The sequence below is a fragment of the Camelus bactrianus genome, chromosome 23 (assembly GCF_048773025.1).
Source record: "Camelus bactrianus isolate YW-2024 breed Bactrian camel chromosome 23, ASM4877302v1, whole genome shotgun sequence".
Lineage (NCBI taxonomy): Eukaryota > Metazoa > Chordata > Mammalia > Artiodactyla > Camelidae > Camelus > Camelus bactrianus.
In genome coordinates, this window is record NC_133561.1 from 39740574 (window position 1) to 39751567 (window position 10994).

The 10994-nt window shown below is 40.6% G+C and overlaps 1 long non-coding RNA gene across 1 annotated transcript; it reads left to right on the forward strand.

Moving 5' to 3' along the window:
• The first annotated feature begins 3779 nt into the window (after positions 1–3779).
• LOC141574867 (uncharacterized) lies at positions 3780–9768 on the forward strand. Its single transcript, XR_012501995.1, has 3 exons — positions 3780–4418; positions 7599–7671; positions 9040–9768. It is a non-coding gene; the product is annotated as an uncharacterized LOC141574867 (long non-coding RNA).
• Positions 9769–10994: the final 1226 nt, after the last annotated feature.

Below are 10994 nucleotides of genomic sequence, written 5' to 3' on the forward strand. Positions count from 1 at the left end.
AAAATTGGACCTGGCTCCAATTCAACTGCAGTAGCAGACTGAAGGTATACCTGCATGGCTGGTTCAGTGTGAAGGAACAGCAAGTCTTAATACATTGGCCCAATCCTGGTAAAACTATAAACAGGGCTTGGTGCATGGTCTCTTGTATTGTCTGAAAAAGCCCCTTGAGATGTGTTGATTATGATGACCTCTTCCAAGAACTTGAACACTTATAGAATCTCTGCCAACTCATCTTGTTTAGACTGAAGGAATCTGCCTTTCATCAGTTCTTGGAATAGGGATCAACACAAAATGAAAGAGGGAAGAAATAATTACCAATCTATCTATTAAGAAATCAGCTGAAGACATTAGAAAGTTCTCTTGCAAAGCACTTGTTTCTATTTTGGTGCATTTAGAATCATTTCTTTATTATCAACTTTGGCCATTTAAGTTAGAATATATATTGTTGTAGGCCTACTGGGTTTCATTATGCTTGGACCCTCTGTGCTTCCTGTGTTAAGATAGCTGGTTCTATCTTTGGTTTAAGAAAATTTCAGTCTGATTTCTTCAAATATCTTTTCAAACCATTTGTCTTTCTTCTTTTCCATGTGGGATCCCTATGAGTCACAGACTGGTATGTTTTCTCTTATCCCAGGTTTCAGTTGCATTGCTTGCATTGGTTTTCAATTGCTTTTCTATGTCGTGTTCTGACTGACTGATTGTGGTTATCCTGCTTTCGAAGTCACTTATTTGTTCCTCTGCATTATGTAGTCCGATTTGGACTGTCTTTAGCTTAGCTAATCTCTCCATTGAGTTTTCTGATTATATTTGGCTCATCTAAAGTGTTTCTCTTTCCATTTATACTAGCCTGCATTTGTATTCATAGACTCAAGATTTCCTTCAGTGTTTTTATGTCCTCCCTTTTCAAGTCATGTTCTAGTAAATTTTGGTGGTCTAATACATTGGATGTTCTTTCAGGAGACTCCTGTCTTTTGAAAATTTGGAATGGTTCTTTTAATTTTATTATATCTCTCTATCGCTATGGGTTAAGGATTATCAGTTATCTATTATAGACTTGAACAGCTTTTGTAAGTGAAATCATTTCTGTGCACATTTAGTATTAATGCTGTGAGGATTGTTTTTGGTATGTAATGATGCCATGCATTCCTTCTGTGTCTGTTGCCTGTTATATCTATGATTGCTAGTGTGGTTTTTGTTGTGGTGAATACAACCTATTCTAGTAAAGTTAGCAGAGTGTCATTTTGCTTAAATGCTTATCATAGCTCTGACAGTGCTGGGACTAGTAATTTTTGCTGGAATACAGGCTTCCAAATGGTTTCTGGGCTGCCGGCTGGATATGTGGATAGGGAATGGTTCCAATACACTCTCATGAAAGTGCATTCGTCCTTACTATTGCCACGGAAAAGTCAAAATTTTATAATGGGTTCCCTCAGGTTCTCTGCAAACAAAAACAAAAGTGGAAACAAATCTAATGATGTCACACATTAGAACCTGTTGAAGCGTGCAGTGCCACAGTTGGGTCCTTAGTGTAGTACTGGGTCAGCACCACAACTATTGTTGCATTAGCATGTGGTATTCAGGGCTGATGGAAAGGCTTCAAATTCACCTATTGTTCAGCAGATCTCTTCACCAAGAACTCTTGCAATAAGGCATTGGAACTCAAAGGCAAGCATGAGGCATTTCAAAAACCTCTGCTTTGGACAATAAGAAATTTCAATCCTGCCTATGAAAGTTGCAGATCCTTGGGCTATAGAATCTGATTTCAACAATAAATTGCCCTGGATTCTAGAAACTAGATGAAGATGGCTCTGAATGAGACCCATTTCTCCTTTATGGAGAAAATGAGCAATTATACCGTGGATGTGGAAAGACTGTGACTAAGGCCCTGGGTTACTAAGCTAATCCACAACACATATGCCAGCAAATTTAATATTAAGAGAGGACCCAGGCAGATCTGTTCTCTAGATAGTACCAACCACAGCCCAAAACAATCTCCAAACCCCTGGGAATAAATTTGTGACATCAGCCACAGCCCTAACACACAGATTCCACAGGCACTCCTAGCTCAAAATTAACAGGTGGAGTATTGGTCTGGGAATGAATTGCAGAGAAATTTTGTGATTATTGCTTTCAGATATGTCAACCAAACGTCCACTATGCACTCTTTTAACCCTCAGCACATTGTCTTCCATCTCAAATGACCTGTCCACTTTAGAGTGTGCATGCCAGTAAAACACAGTTTCCCCTTTACTGCTCCCTCACCAAAGGTCAGGTCCTGCACTGATTTCCATTCTCTAATTTGCCTTCTACTCTTTCCAGGTTATGTGAGAATTCTTTCTGACTTTTGAAGTAAGAGATGTTTGGGCATTATTCTGCAGGGTTCCTGGGCCAAGGGCTGGGAGAGTGTACGTTTATCTTGCTGTATACATGGGAGAGACTGAGCAAAGTTTGCACTGGTACTCTGCCAGTTTGGCATGGATAAATTAACACAATTTAGTCATAACTCACAGACACTTGATTCTTGTTTAGCTAATTTTCTGTATATCAATTGTGGGAGGATGTGTCCGAAAACTCCAGGTCTGACAATGTGTTCATACCTCATTGCAGACTTTCAAATAATAAACAGAATTAAATTACATACATGGGAAATGTATCAAAATAAATACAGTTTTAGAAACATACTAAATCTAACTATAAGACAGAGTTGCCAAATTTAGGTACCAGCTTGAAATATCCAAATAAAAAAAATGCACAGAAAATATAAATTAGCAGCCAAAAGTCAAGAAGGAGGCAGGTCAACAGTTTTCTCTTGGTGCCTCCAGCACTAACAGAAACAATGAAATTATTCTTAGAACCATTAACAACCACAACCCTAGGTTTCCATTGTGTATGTGGTGCCCTTTCCTAATAATGCCACATACTGGTCAATGTTGGCGATTCAAGGGGAAAAATTATTATTTAGGAAACCACAAAGAAACCCAAACAATGTATTTTTACATAGGCATGGTTTCAATAGCACTTAGAGATATTATAGATATGAGAACACTGCCGCAGCTTTGCTAGGCTATTGAGAATCATATGCTCTTCTATCAAAGATGAGAATGTTTAATTGACTAATTATGTTGAGAAAAGCAATTTAACCCAAAAAATACAGCAATCACATTATATCCTGCTCCTGGGACTTGACAAAAGGGAAAAGACGGTCCACAAAAGAAGTGTCACTACATATCTATCCCAACAATTACACTTCATTTCAATAACTGAATTATAATAGTTACAAATACTGTTTTGAAAAAATGAGGATAAATAAATATCCAAATTCAGGCAAAAAATTCACTCACTTACAAAACTCCCTTCACACCAAAGTAGACATAAGCCCAGCATTTGCTGAATCTAGGGGAAGATCATCATTTCAAAGTGTGAGCGAAGAATTCAATACCAATCTATTTTAGTCGAGAGTAGTTGACAATGGAGGAGTTCACTGTTGTGCACAGAATGTGAAGGAGGAGGAACTCTGATACAAGGAGGGGCTTGCTCAGCTCCTACTGGCTTCATTGCAACTCAAGTGCTGATTCTTTGAAATGGATACATGAGGGGAGGGGAGGGAAGAGCAAGTGCTTGGTACCAAGGGCCAACCCTGGGAAAAGGCTTACCTGTGCTTCGTGCTTGGTCGTCTGAGTGGTTTATAAATGCCCCTTGGGACATGTGGATTCTCACGACCTCTTCCAAGAACATGAGCGCTTTTATCATCTCTGCCATCTCTTCTCTTTTAGACGTCAGTAATCTTGGACCCGTTCTTGGAGCAGAGAATTGAGTACCTTCCTAAAGTGCACGTTGACACTCCATATGTTTCTGCCAGTATCAGCGAGGTTCAATATGTCTCATGAATGTCTTTTGAGCCTGGTATTCTCAACAGAAGTCTCCATGCCAGTATTCTCCATTGTAGCAGAACAACTCTCATCAATGTGTTCGCATCTCACCTCAATTCGTGCAGCCAGCTTTTCTGCCAACTTCCTTCATGTCTCCTATAAAGTCAAATTCTAAAGGACAGGGCAAGTCTGAAAGTACCTCGAAGCCTCACCTGTAAGCTGATGACAGGCAGATCTTCCACTATCTGCCCTTTCAGATTCTGGAAACTGACCCGTGAACTCAGGCCATTGCGCAGCACGAGTATCTCGAACTTAAACAGATTCCAGAAAAAGAGACTTAAGCCAAGCTCCATAGAGGGCGGTACTGCCTCCATGACACTGATCCACCCACAGAATTCTGCCCAGTTACCTTGGATCCACCAGCCACAACAATCCTGGCGGAACACACCAAGATTCCACCTGGAATCCAACTGGTAACTGCCATCCCCAAAGGTTGCTGCATCTTGTCAGTGTTGGGGGAGGGGCTGCATCAGACGAGAGGTTCCAAAGGTAAATGTGATTCTCTCCATTAGCGTCCCATGATCAGTTTTTTCTTCCCTCTATTCTTTTGTACAGATCTGTATACACAGTACAAACGGAGGGAATTCTGTCCATGTTAAGTTTATGGTTTCACACGTATTTAAACTTTCTAACAGTTAACATTACACAAAGACCCACTATAAGAATCTTTTGTTTGTGTAATATCCATTCACCCACAATGCATATCCGTCTGTTGCTTTTCTGCTGAAATACACACTCTCTCAGAACATGGATCCATTTGTTTCATGGGGGCTGAAATTCCTAGAAGTGAAACCAATCCCAATGTGCACTTTCCTGTCTGTCTCTTTTGCTCTTAGTACAGTTTTGCAGAGCTACTTGTCTTTGTTATAGGTGTATGCCATTTATTCTCTACGTAGGGTTGAATATGCCATTCATTGATCCTGTTGGAAGACTTGTAATCCTATATCAGGGACTATGACTCCATCTTATTCAAAATCGGCATTTGGGTTAGGTCACGATATGCTCTTTTGAATCAATATTTATGAATATTAATGCACACGTCTGTGTTCTGAATACATGTGTGTTGATTACATGCAAGCCTCGATACTGGGTCAATGCAGGCTGAATGATCCTTGACATCACTTTGAGTAATTTATTTTGAATTATCATGTTTCCTTTGGATAGATGTCAGCCAACCGTACACTTTTTGTGTTTATTTGTTTGACTGTTTGCTTGTTCTTTGTTTTGCAAACACATTACGCCATGAATCTCTCCGTTTGCTTCAGAGAGTTATGTAAGCTGATTTACTTAGTATAGTGCAGAAAATCACCTATGATTTCCTGCTCCCCACTTCCATCTTCAGGATTTTGATTTCCTCATTGCCTTCTTGTTTATTCTTTGCAACACTTTGCTCTTCTTGCATTTCCAATAATGGTTTTCTTATTTACATTTCTACTTGCTACTTTTCGATTCAGGGTGGAATTCTCAATCTTCCTTTAAGGCTAAGTTCCTAACTGCTGAATTCTTCTAAGTTTTGCCGGTCTGTGAAATTATCTAGCTCTGCCTTTAATAGGAATGGCAGTCTTGTAGCATAGGCTACCATAGATTGCAGCTTTTTCTTATTCAGGATTTGGTCTATGTCCTGTCACTCCTTCTATCCTGCAATATTCCTTTCGAAATATAAGCTGAAACCCCTCTGGAGGTAGTGTTGGGACTAAGTTGTTTTCCTCTAGATGCATTTAAAATCACTCGGTAGATCATGAACTTTGTTGATTTGAATAATACTGCTGAATGTAGGTGTATTGGGTTTCCAACTCCTTTGGTATGTGTACTTTCTGATTTCGTATACCTCATTCTTTCTTGTCTTTCAGCAAGTTACAGTCTGATTTTTCTACAAATATCTTTTCAGAATTTTTTTGTTAATCTTGCTTTTCCATCTGGGACTCTTACGAATCTTACTCTTTCATGCTTTGTCTTACCCCAGGCTTCAACAGCAAATTTTGCATTGGGTTGCACTTCTTTTTCTATGTCTTCTTCTGATCGAGGGATTTCTGTTCCCCTGTCTTCACAGTCTTTCACGAGTCCGTCTGCATTATCAAGTCTGCTTTGGACTGACTTTAGCACTGATATTATATCATCCTTGACTTTTCTGGTATTATTTGGCTCGTTTTTAGAGTTTCTCTTCCCCTTTCCTGGATAACTGCCTTTTGTGATTCTGAGACACTGTTGTACTTCATGTTTTCCTCACCTCCGTTTTCTATACATGCTCTGGTAGCGTTTTGCAGTCTAGATGTTTGAAAGCTTATTTTTTGGGCCTTCAAACTCTTTGGAACTGAAAATGGTACTTCCTGTTTCTTTTATTCTACTTCTTTATCTCTACTGGTCAAGTAATATCAGATATCTAATATAGATTTATAGGGCTTTGTTAAGTGAAAATTTTAGACCATTGGGTGTACAAAGTTCCATGATATTTCTGTGAGGACAATTTTCCCTAGGCATTGATGCCATGTCCTGTTCCTGTGTGTGTTGTCTGGTATATCTCTAATTGCTGGTGTTGCCTTTGTTGTGATGAACACACCATATAATTTCAATTAGTAAAACTTCGTTTTATTGCACTTACCTCACAATTCTGAAAGTGCAGAGTACACTTCCTGTTCTGGAAATGAAGCTTAAATGTTTTCAGCTCGGCATTCTGCTGTATGTCATATTGGAGTCTTTCCAAAACAGCAAATTGAGAGTGCGCTTGTGCTTTCTATTGCCATGGGAATGTCCCAACATTACCAGTTCTTCCCAGAGCTCCTCTGTCTACAGAAACACCAGTGGAAGCATATGTATGGATGTCATACATCAGGGCCTGCTGGAATGATCCCGCAGACCAATCTTTGTGTCCTCTGTGCAGTACCATGTCAGTGCCATCCAAAATGTAGCATCTGCATTTGGGAGATAATGCTGAAGGAAATGCTTCAACTTCTCACTTTGTGGACTTTGACCACTATTCCTTGATCACTCATCCTTGGGTCATGGGTGCACGAATGCAAACACAGAGCTGTACTGAATTCTCTTCCTCAAACCAATCCGTAATCCCTGTCCAGGTTATGACTGTAGCAGATCCTAAAGCTTTTAATACTGATTTCAAACCCAAGGGCCACTGAATCCCTCAGACCAGATGCACAACATCTCTGATTGAGCCCCACACGTGCTCTATTGGCAAAATGCCAAATTGATCCTGGGCCTGCAAGATGCAGTGGATGTGGCCATGGCACATATTGAAAACTCAACCTCACACGCCAATGTGGTTGCTTTATTAATGGGGTAACAGGTCGGTTTGCTGTCTTGATAGAACCCACCACAACCCACAATGCACTCCAGATCCCTGAGACTCAGCGTGTGCCATTATCTGTAACTCTATAACTCATTTTCTGCTGCCTCTGCTGGCTCAAATTTGGCAGATCGGATCTTTGTCTCAGAATCAATTGTGAGAATATTTTGTGCTGATTTCTATGAGTTACGTCATCCAAGCATCTGCTGTGCACTCTTCTAACACTCAGCGCATTACCTACAATCCCATCTGTGCTGTCCGCTTGAGAGTGTGCGTCCAAGTAAAACAGAGTTTAACCTTTGCTGCTCCATCAGCAGGGGTCAGATCCTGCACAGATTTCCATTCTCTACTTTGCCTTCTCCTGCTTCCAGGTTTTCTGAGGCCTCATCCTGTCTTTGGACGTAACAGACCACACTTTGGAAAGTGTCCTGTGTCAAGGGCTAGGTGAGTGGATGTTTACATTGCTGTGTACATGGGTGGGAGTAAGCGCAGGTTGCACTGGTTCTCTGCCAACTGGGCATCGATAAATCAACACTTTACAGATATAATTCACAGAATTGTGATGTTTGTTTAGCTCTGTTTAATATGCAGCCATGGTGGGAGGGTTTGTTCTTAGCCTCCAATTTTCACATTGTGTTGATAACTCAGTTGCAGTTTTTAAGAAGGTTAATAGAATTGATTTACATGTTTTGGGATTTATAAGAAAATGAAGGTAGATTTTGAGACATACTAAATCCACCTAGATGCCAGACCTATCAATTTTGTAACATTATGTCAACTATAAGAAAAATATAGACAGTTATAAAGTAAAATCGCTATCCAATATGTTGATGGGGATATGTCAACTCTTTACTGTTGAAAACAACACCAACCGGAACCATGAAGTATCTATTGGAACCACGAAATAACCGAGAACCTGGGTTTCCCTTGTGCATGTGGTTCCCTTTACTCCCAATGACACATACTGGCCAATGTTGGCATTTCAAGGGGTAACATTCCTCTTTAGGAAAATACAAGAAAAATCAAACAAAATTATACATTTAGGCTTGATTCCAAAGCACCTAGAGGCATTTTAGCTATGAGAACCCTGCTGCAACTATGCTAGGCAATTGAGAACCAGGTGTTCTTCTATCATTGATGAGAACGCTTAATCATCCGATCATATTGGGTAAATCAATTTCACACAACCAAGTGTGCACCCCCATGATATCTTGCACCCAGAGCTTGTCTAAAGGGAAAGACGCCCCACATAACCTGTGTCTTTAATGTCTTTCACGACTTTTACAGTTCAGTTCACTATCTGACTTATAATATTTGACTATACTGTCTTGAAATACTGATGCCTAATACATATTCAAGTTCAGTCAAAGATTCCCCTCACATACCACACTCCCTTCACCCGAAAAAGACTTAACCACAGCATTTGCTGAATCTACGGGAAGGTCATCATTTCTTTGTGTGAGCTGAGTATTAAATTCCTATCTATTTTAGTCGAGAGTATTTGACCTTTAAGTAATTCACCATTCTTCACAGAGTGTGAAGTTGGAGGAACTCTGATTCTAGGAGGGGCTTGCTCTTCTCCTACTGGCTTCATTGCAGCTCAGGATCTGATTCTTTAAAATGGATGACTGAGTGGAGGGGTGGGAAGTGCAAGTGCCTGATAGCTATGACCAAACCTGGGAAAAGGCTTACCTGGGCTTGGTGCATTTTGGTCTGAATGGTTTGGAAATGCCCCTTGGGACCTGTGGATTCTCATGACATCTTACAAGAACATGAGCGCTTTTATCATCTCCACCATCTCTTTTCTTATAGACATCAGGAATCTTGGACCCGTTCTTGAAGCAGGGATTTGAGTAACTTTCTCAAGAGCACGTTGACACTCCGTATATTTCTACCAGTATCACCGAGGTTCAGTAGGTCTCATGAAAGAATTTCGAGTCTGGAATTCTCTAGAGAAGCCTCCATGCCGGTATTCTCCATTGTAGCAGAACAACTCTCATCAATATGTTCGCATCTCAGCTCAATCCGTCCAGCCAGCTTTTCTGCCAGGTTCTCTTCGTGTCTCCCATAAAGTCGACTTCAACAGGACTTGGCAAGTCTGGAAGTAACTCAGCCTCACCAGTAAGCTGATGACAGGCACATATTCCACTGTCTGCCTTTTCAGATTCTGGAAACTGACCCGTGAACTCAGGTCTTTGGGCAGCAGCAGGAACTCAAAGTTGCACAGCTTCCCGAGCAAAACACCAAAGCCAAGCTCCACAGAGGGCGGCAGACCCTCCATCACACTGATCCACCCACAGAATTCTGCCCAGTTACCGTGGATCCACCAGCCACAACAAGCCTCGCGGTACACAGCAACATTCCATCTGGAATTGCATCTGGTAACTGCCATCCCCAATGGTTGCTGCATTTTTTCAGTGTTGGGGAGGGGCTGCATTAGACTAGAGGTTCCTAACGGAAATGTGATTCAATCCACTGGCGTCCAATCGTCCTTTTTTCTTCCCGCTGTCCTTTAGTCCAGACTGTATACACAGTACAAACGGAGGGAAGTGTGTCCATTTTTAGTTTATGTTTTCAAACGTCTTGATATTTTCTAACAGTTCACAGTACACGGAGACCCACTAAAATAAAGTCATGTTTGTGTAATATCCATTCACCCAGAATACATATCCGTCTGTTGCTTTCTGCTGAAACATCCACACTCTCAGAACATGGATCCATTTGTTTCATGGGGGCTGAAATTCCTCGAAGTGAAACCAATCCCAATGTGCCCTTTCAAGTCTGTCTCTTTTGCTCTTAGTACAGTTTTGCAGAGCTACTTGTCTTTGTTATAGGCTTATGCCATTTCTTCTCTACGTAGGGTAGAATATGACATTCGTTCATCCTGTTGGAAGACTTGTAAGTCTATATCACGTTCTATGAAACAATCATATTCAAAACCGTCATTTGTGTTGGCTCACGATATGCACTTCTGGATAAGTGTCTATGAATAGTAATGCACGAGTCTGTTTTTGGAATTCAAGTGTGTTGTGTACATGCTAACAGCGATAATAGGTCGATGGGTGCTGAATGATCCTTGATATCACTTTGAGTATTTTGTCTTGAATAATCATGGTTGTTTGGTATATGTCAGCCAACTGTAACCTTTTGGTGTTTGTTGGTTTGTCTGATTGTTTTGCTAACACATTAGGCCATGCAACTCTCCATTTGCTTCAGAAAGTCATGTAAGCTGATTCACTTAAGATAGTGCATAAAATCAACTATGATTTCCTGCTACTCTCTCCCATCTTTAGGATTTTGATGTCCTCCTTGCCTTCTTCTTCTTACTTCTTTGCAACTCAGGCTCTTCTTGCATTTGCAACAATGGTTTTTTTATTTCCAATTCATCTTGCTACTTTTCTACTCAGGGTAGGATTCTCAATTTTTGTTTTAGGATCACTCTCAAACTGCTGAATTCTTTTAAGGTTTGCTGGCAGTGAAATTCCCTACCTCTGCCGTTGTTATAAAAGGTGGTCATTTGGCATAGGCTACCCTAGATTGCAGCTTTTTCTCATTCAGGATATGGTCTATGTCCTGGCACTCCTCCCCGTGCTGCAAAATTTCTGACTAGCTATCAGCTGAAACCCCTCTGGAGGTTCTGTTGTGACTAAGTTTCTTTCCTCGAGGTGCATTTTACATCACTGGGATGATCATGAAATTTGTTTATTTGAATTCTACAGCTGCTTGTTGGTCTATTGGGATTCCACCTTTTTGGACGCTGTGTACTT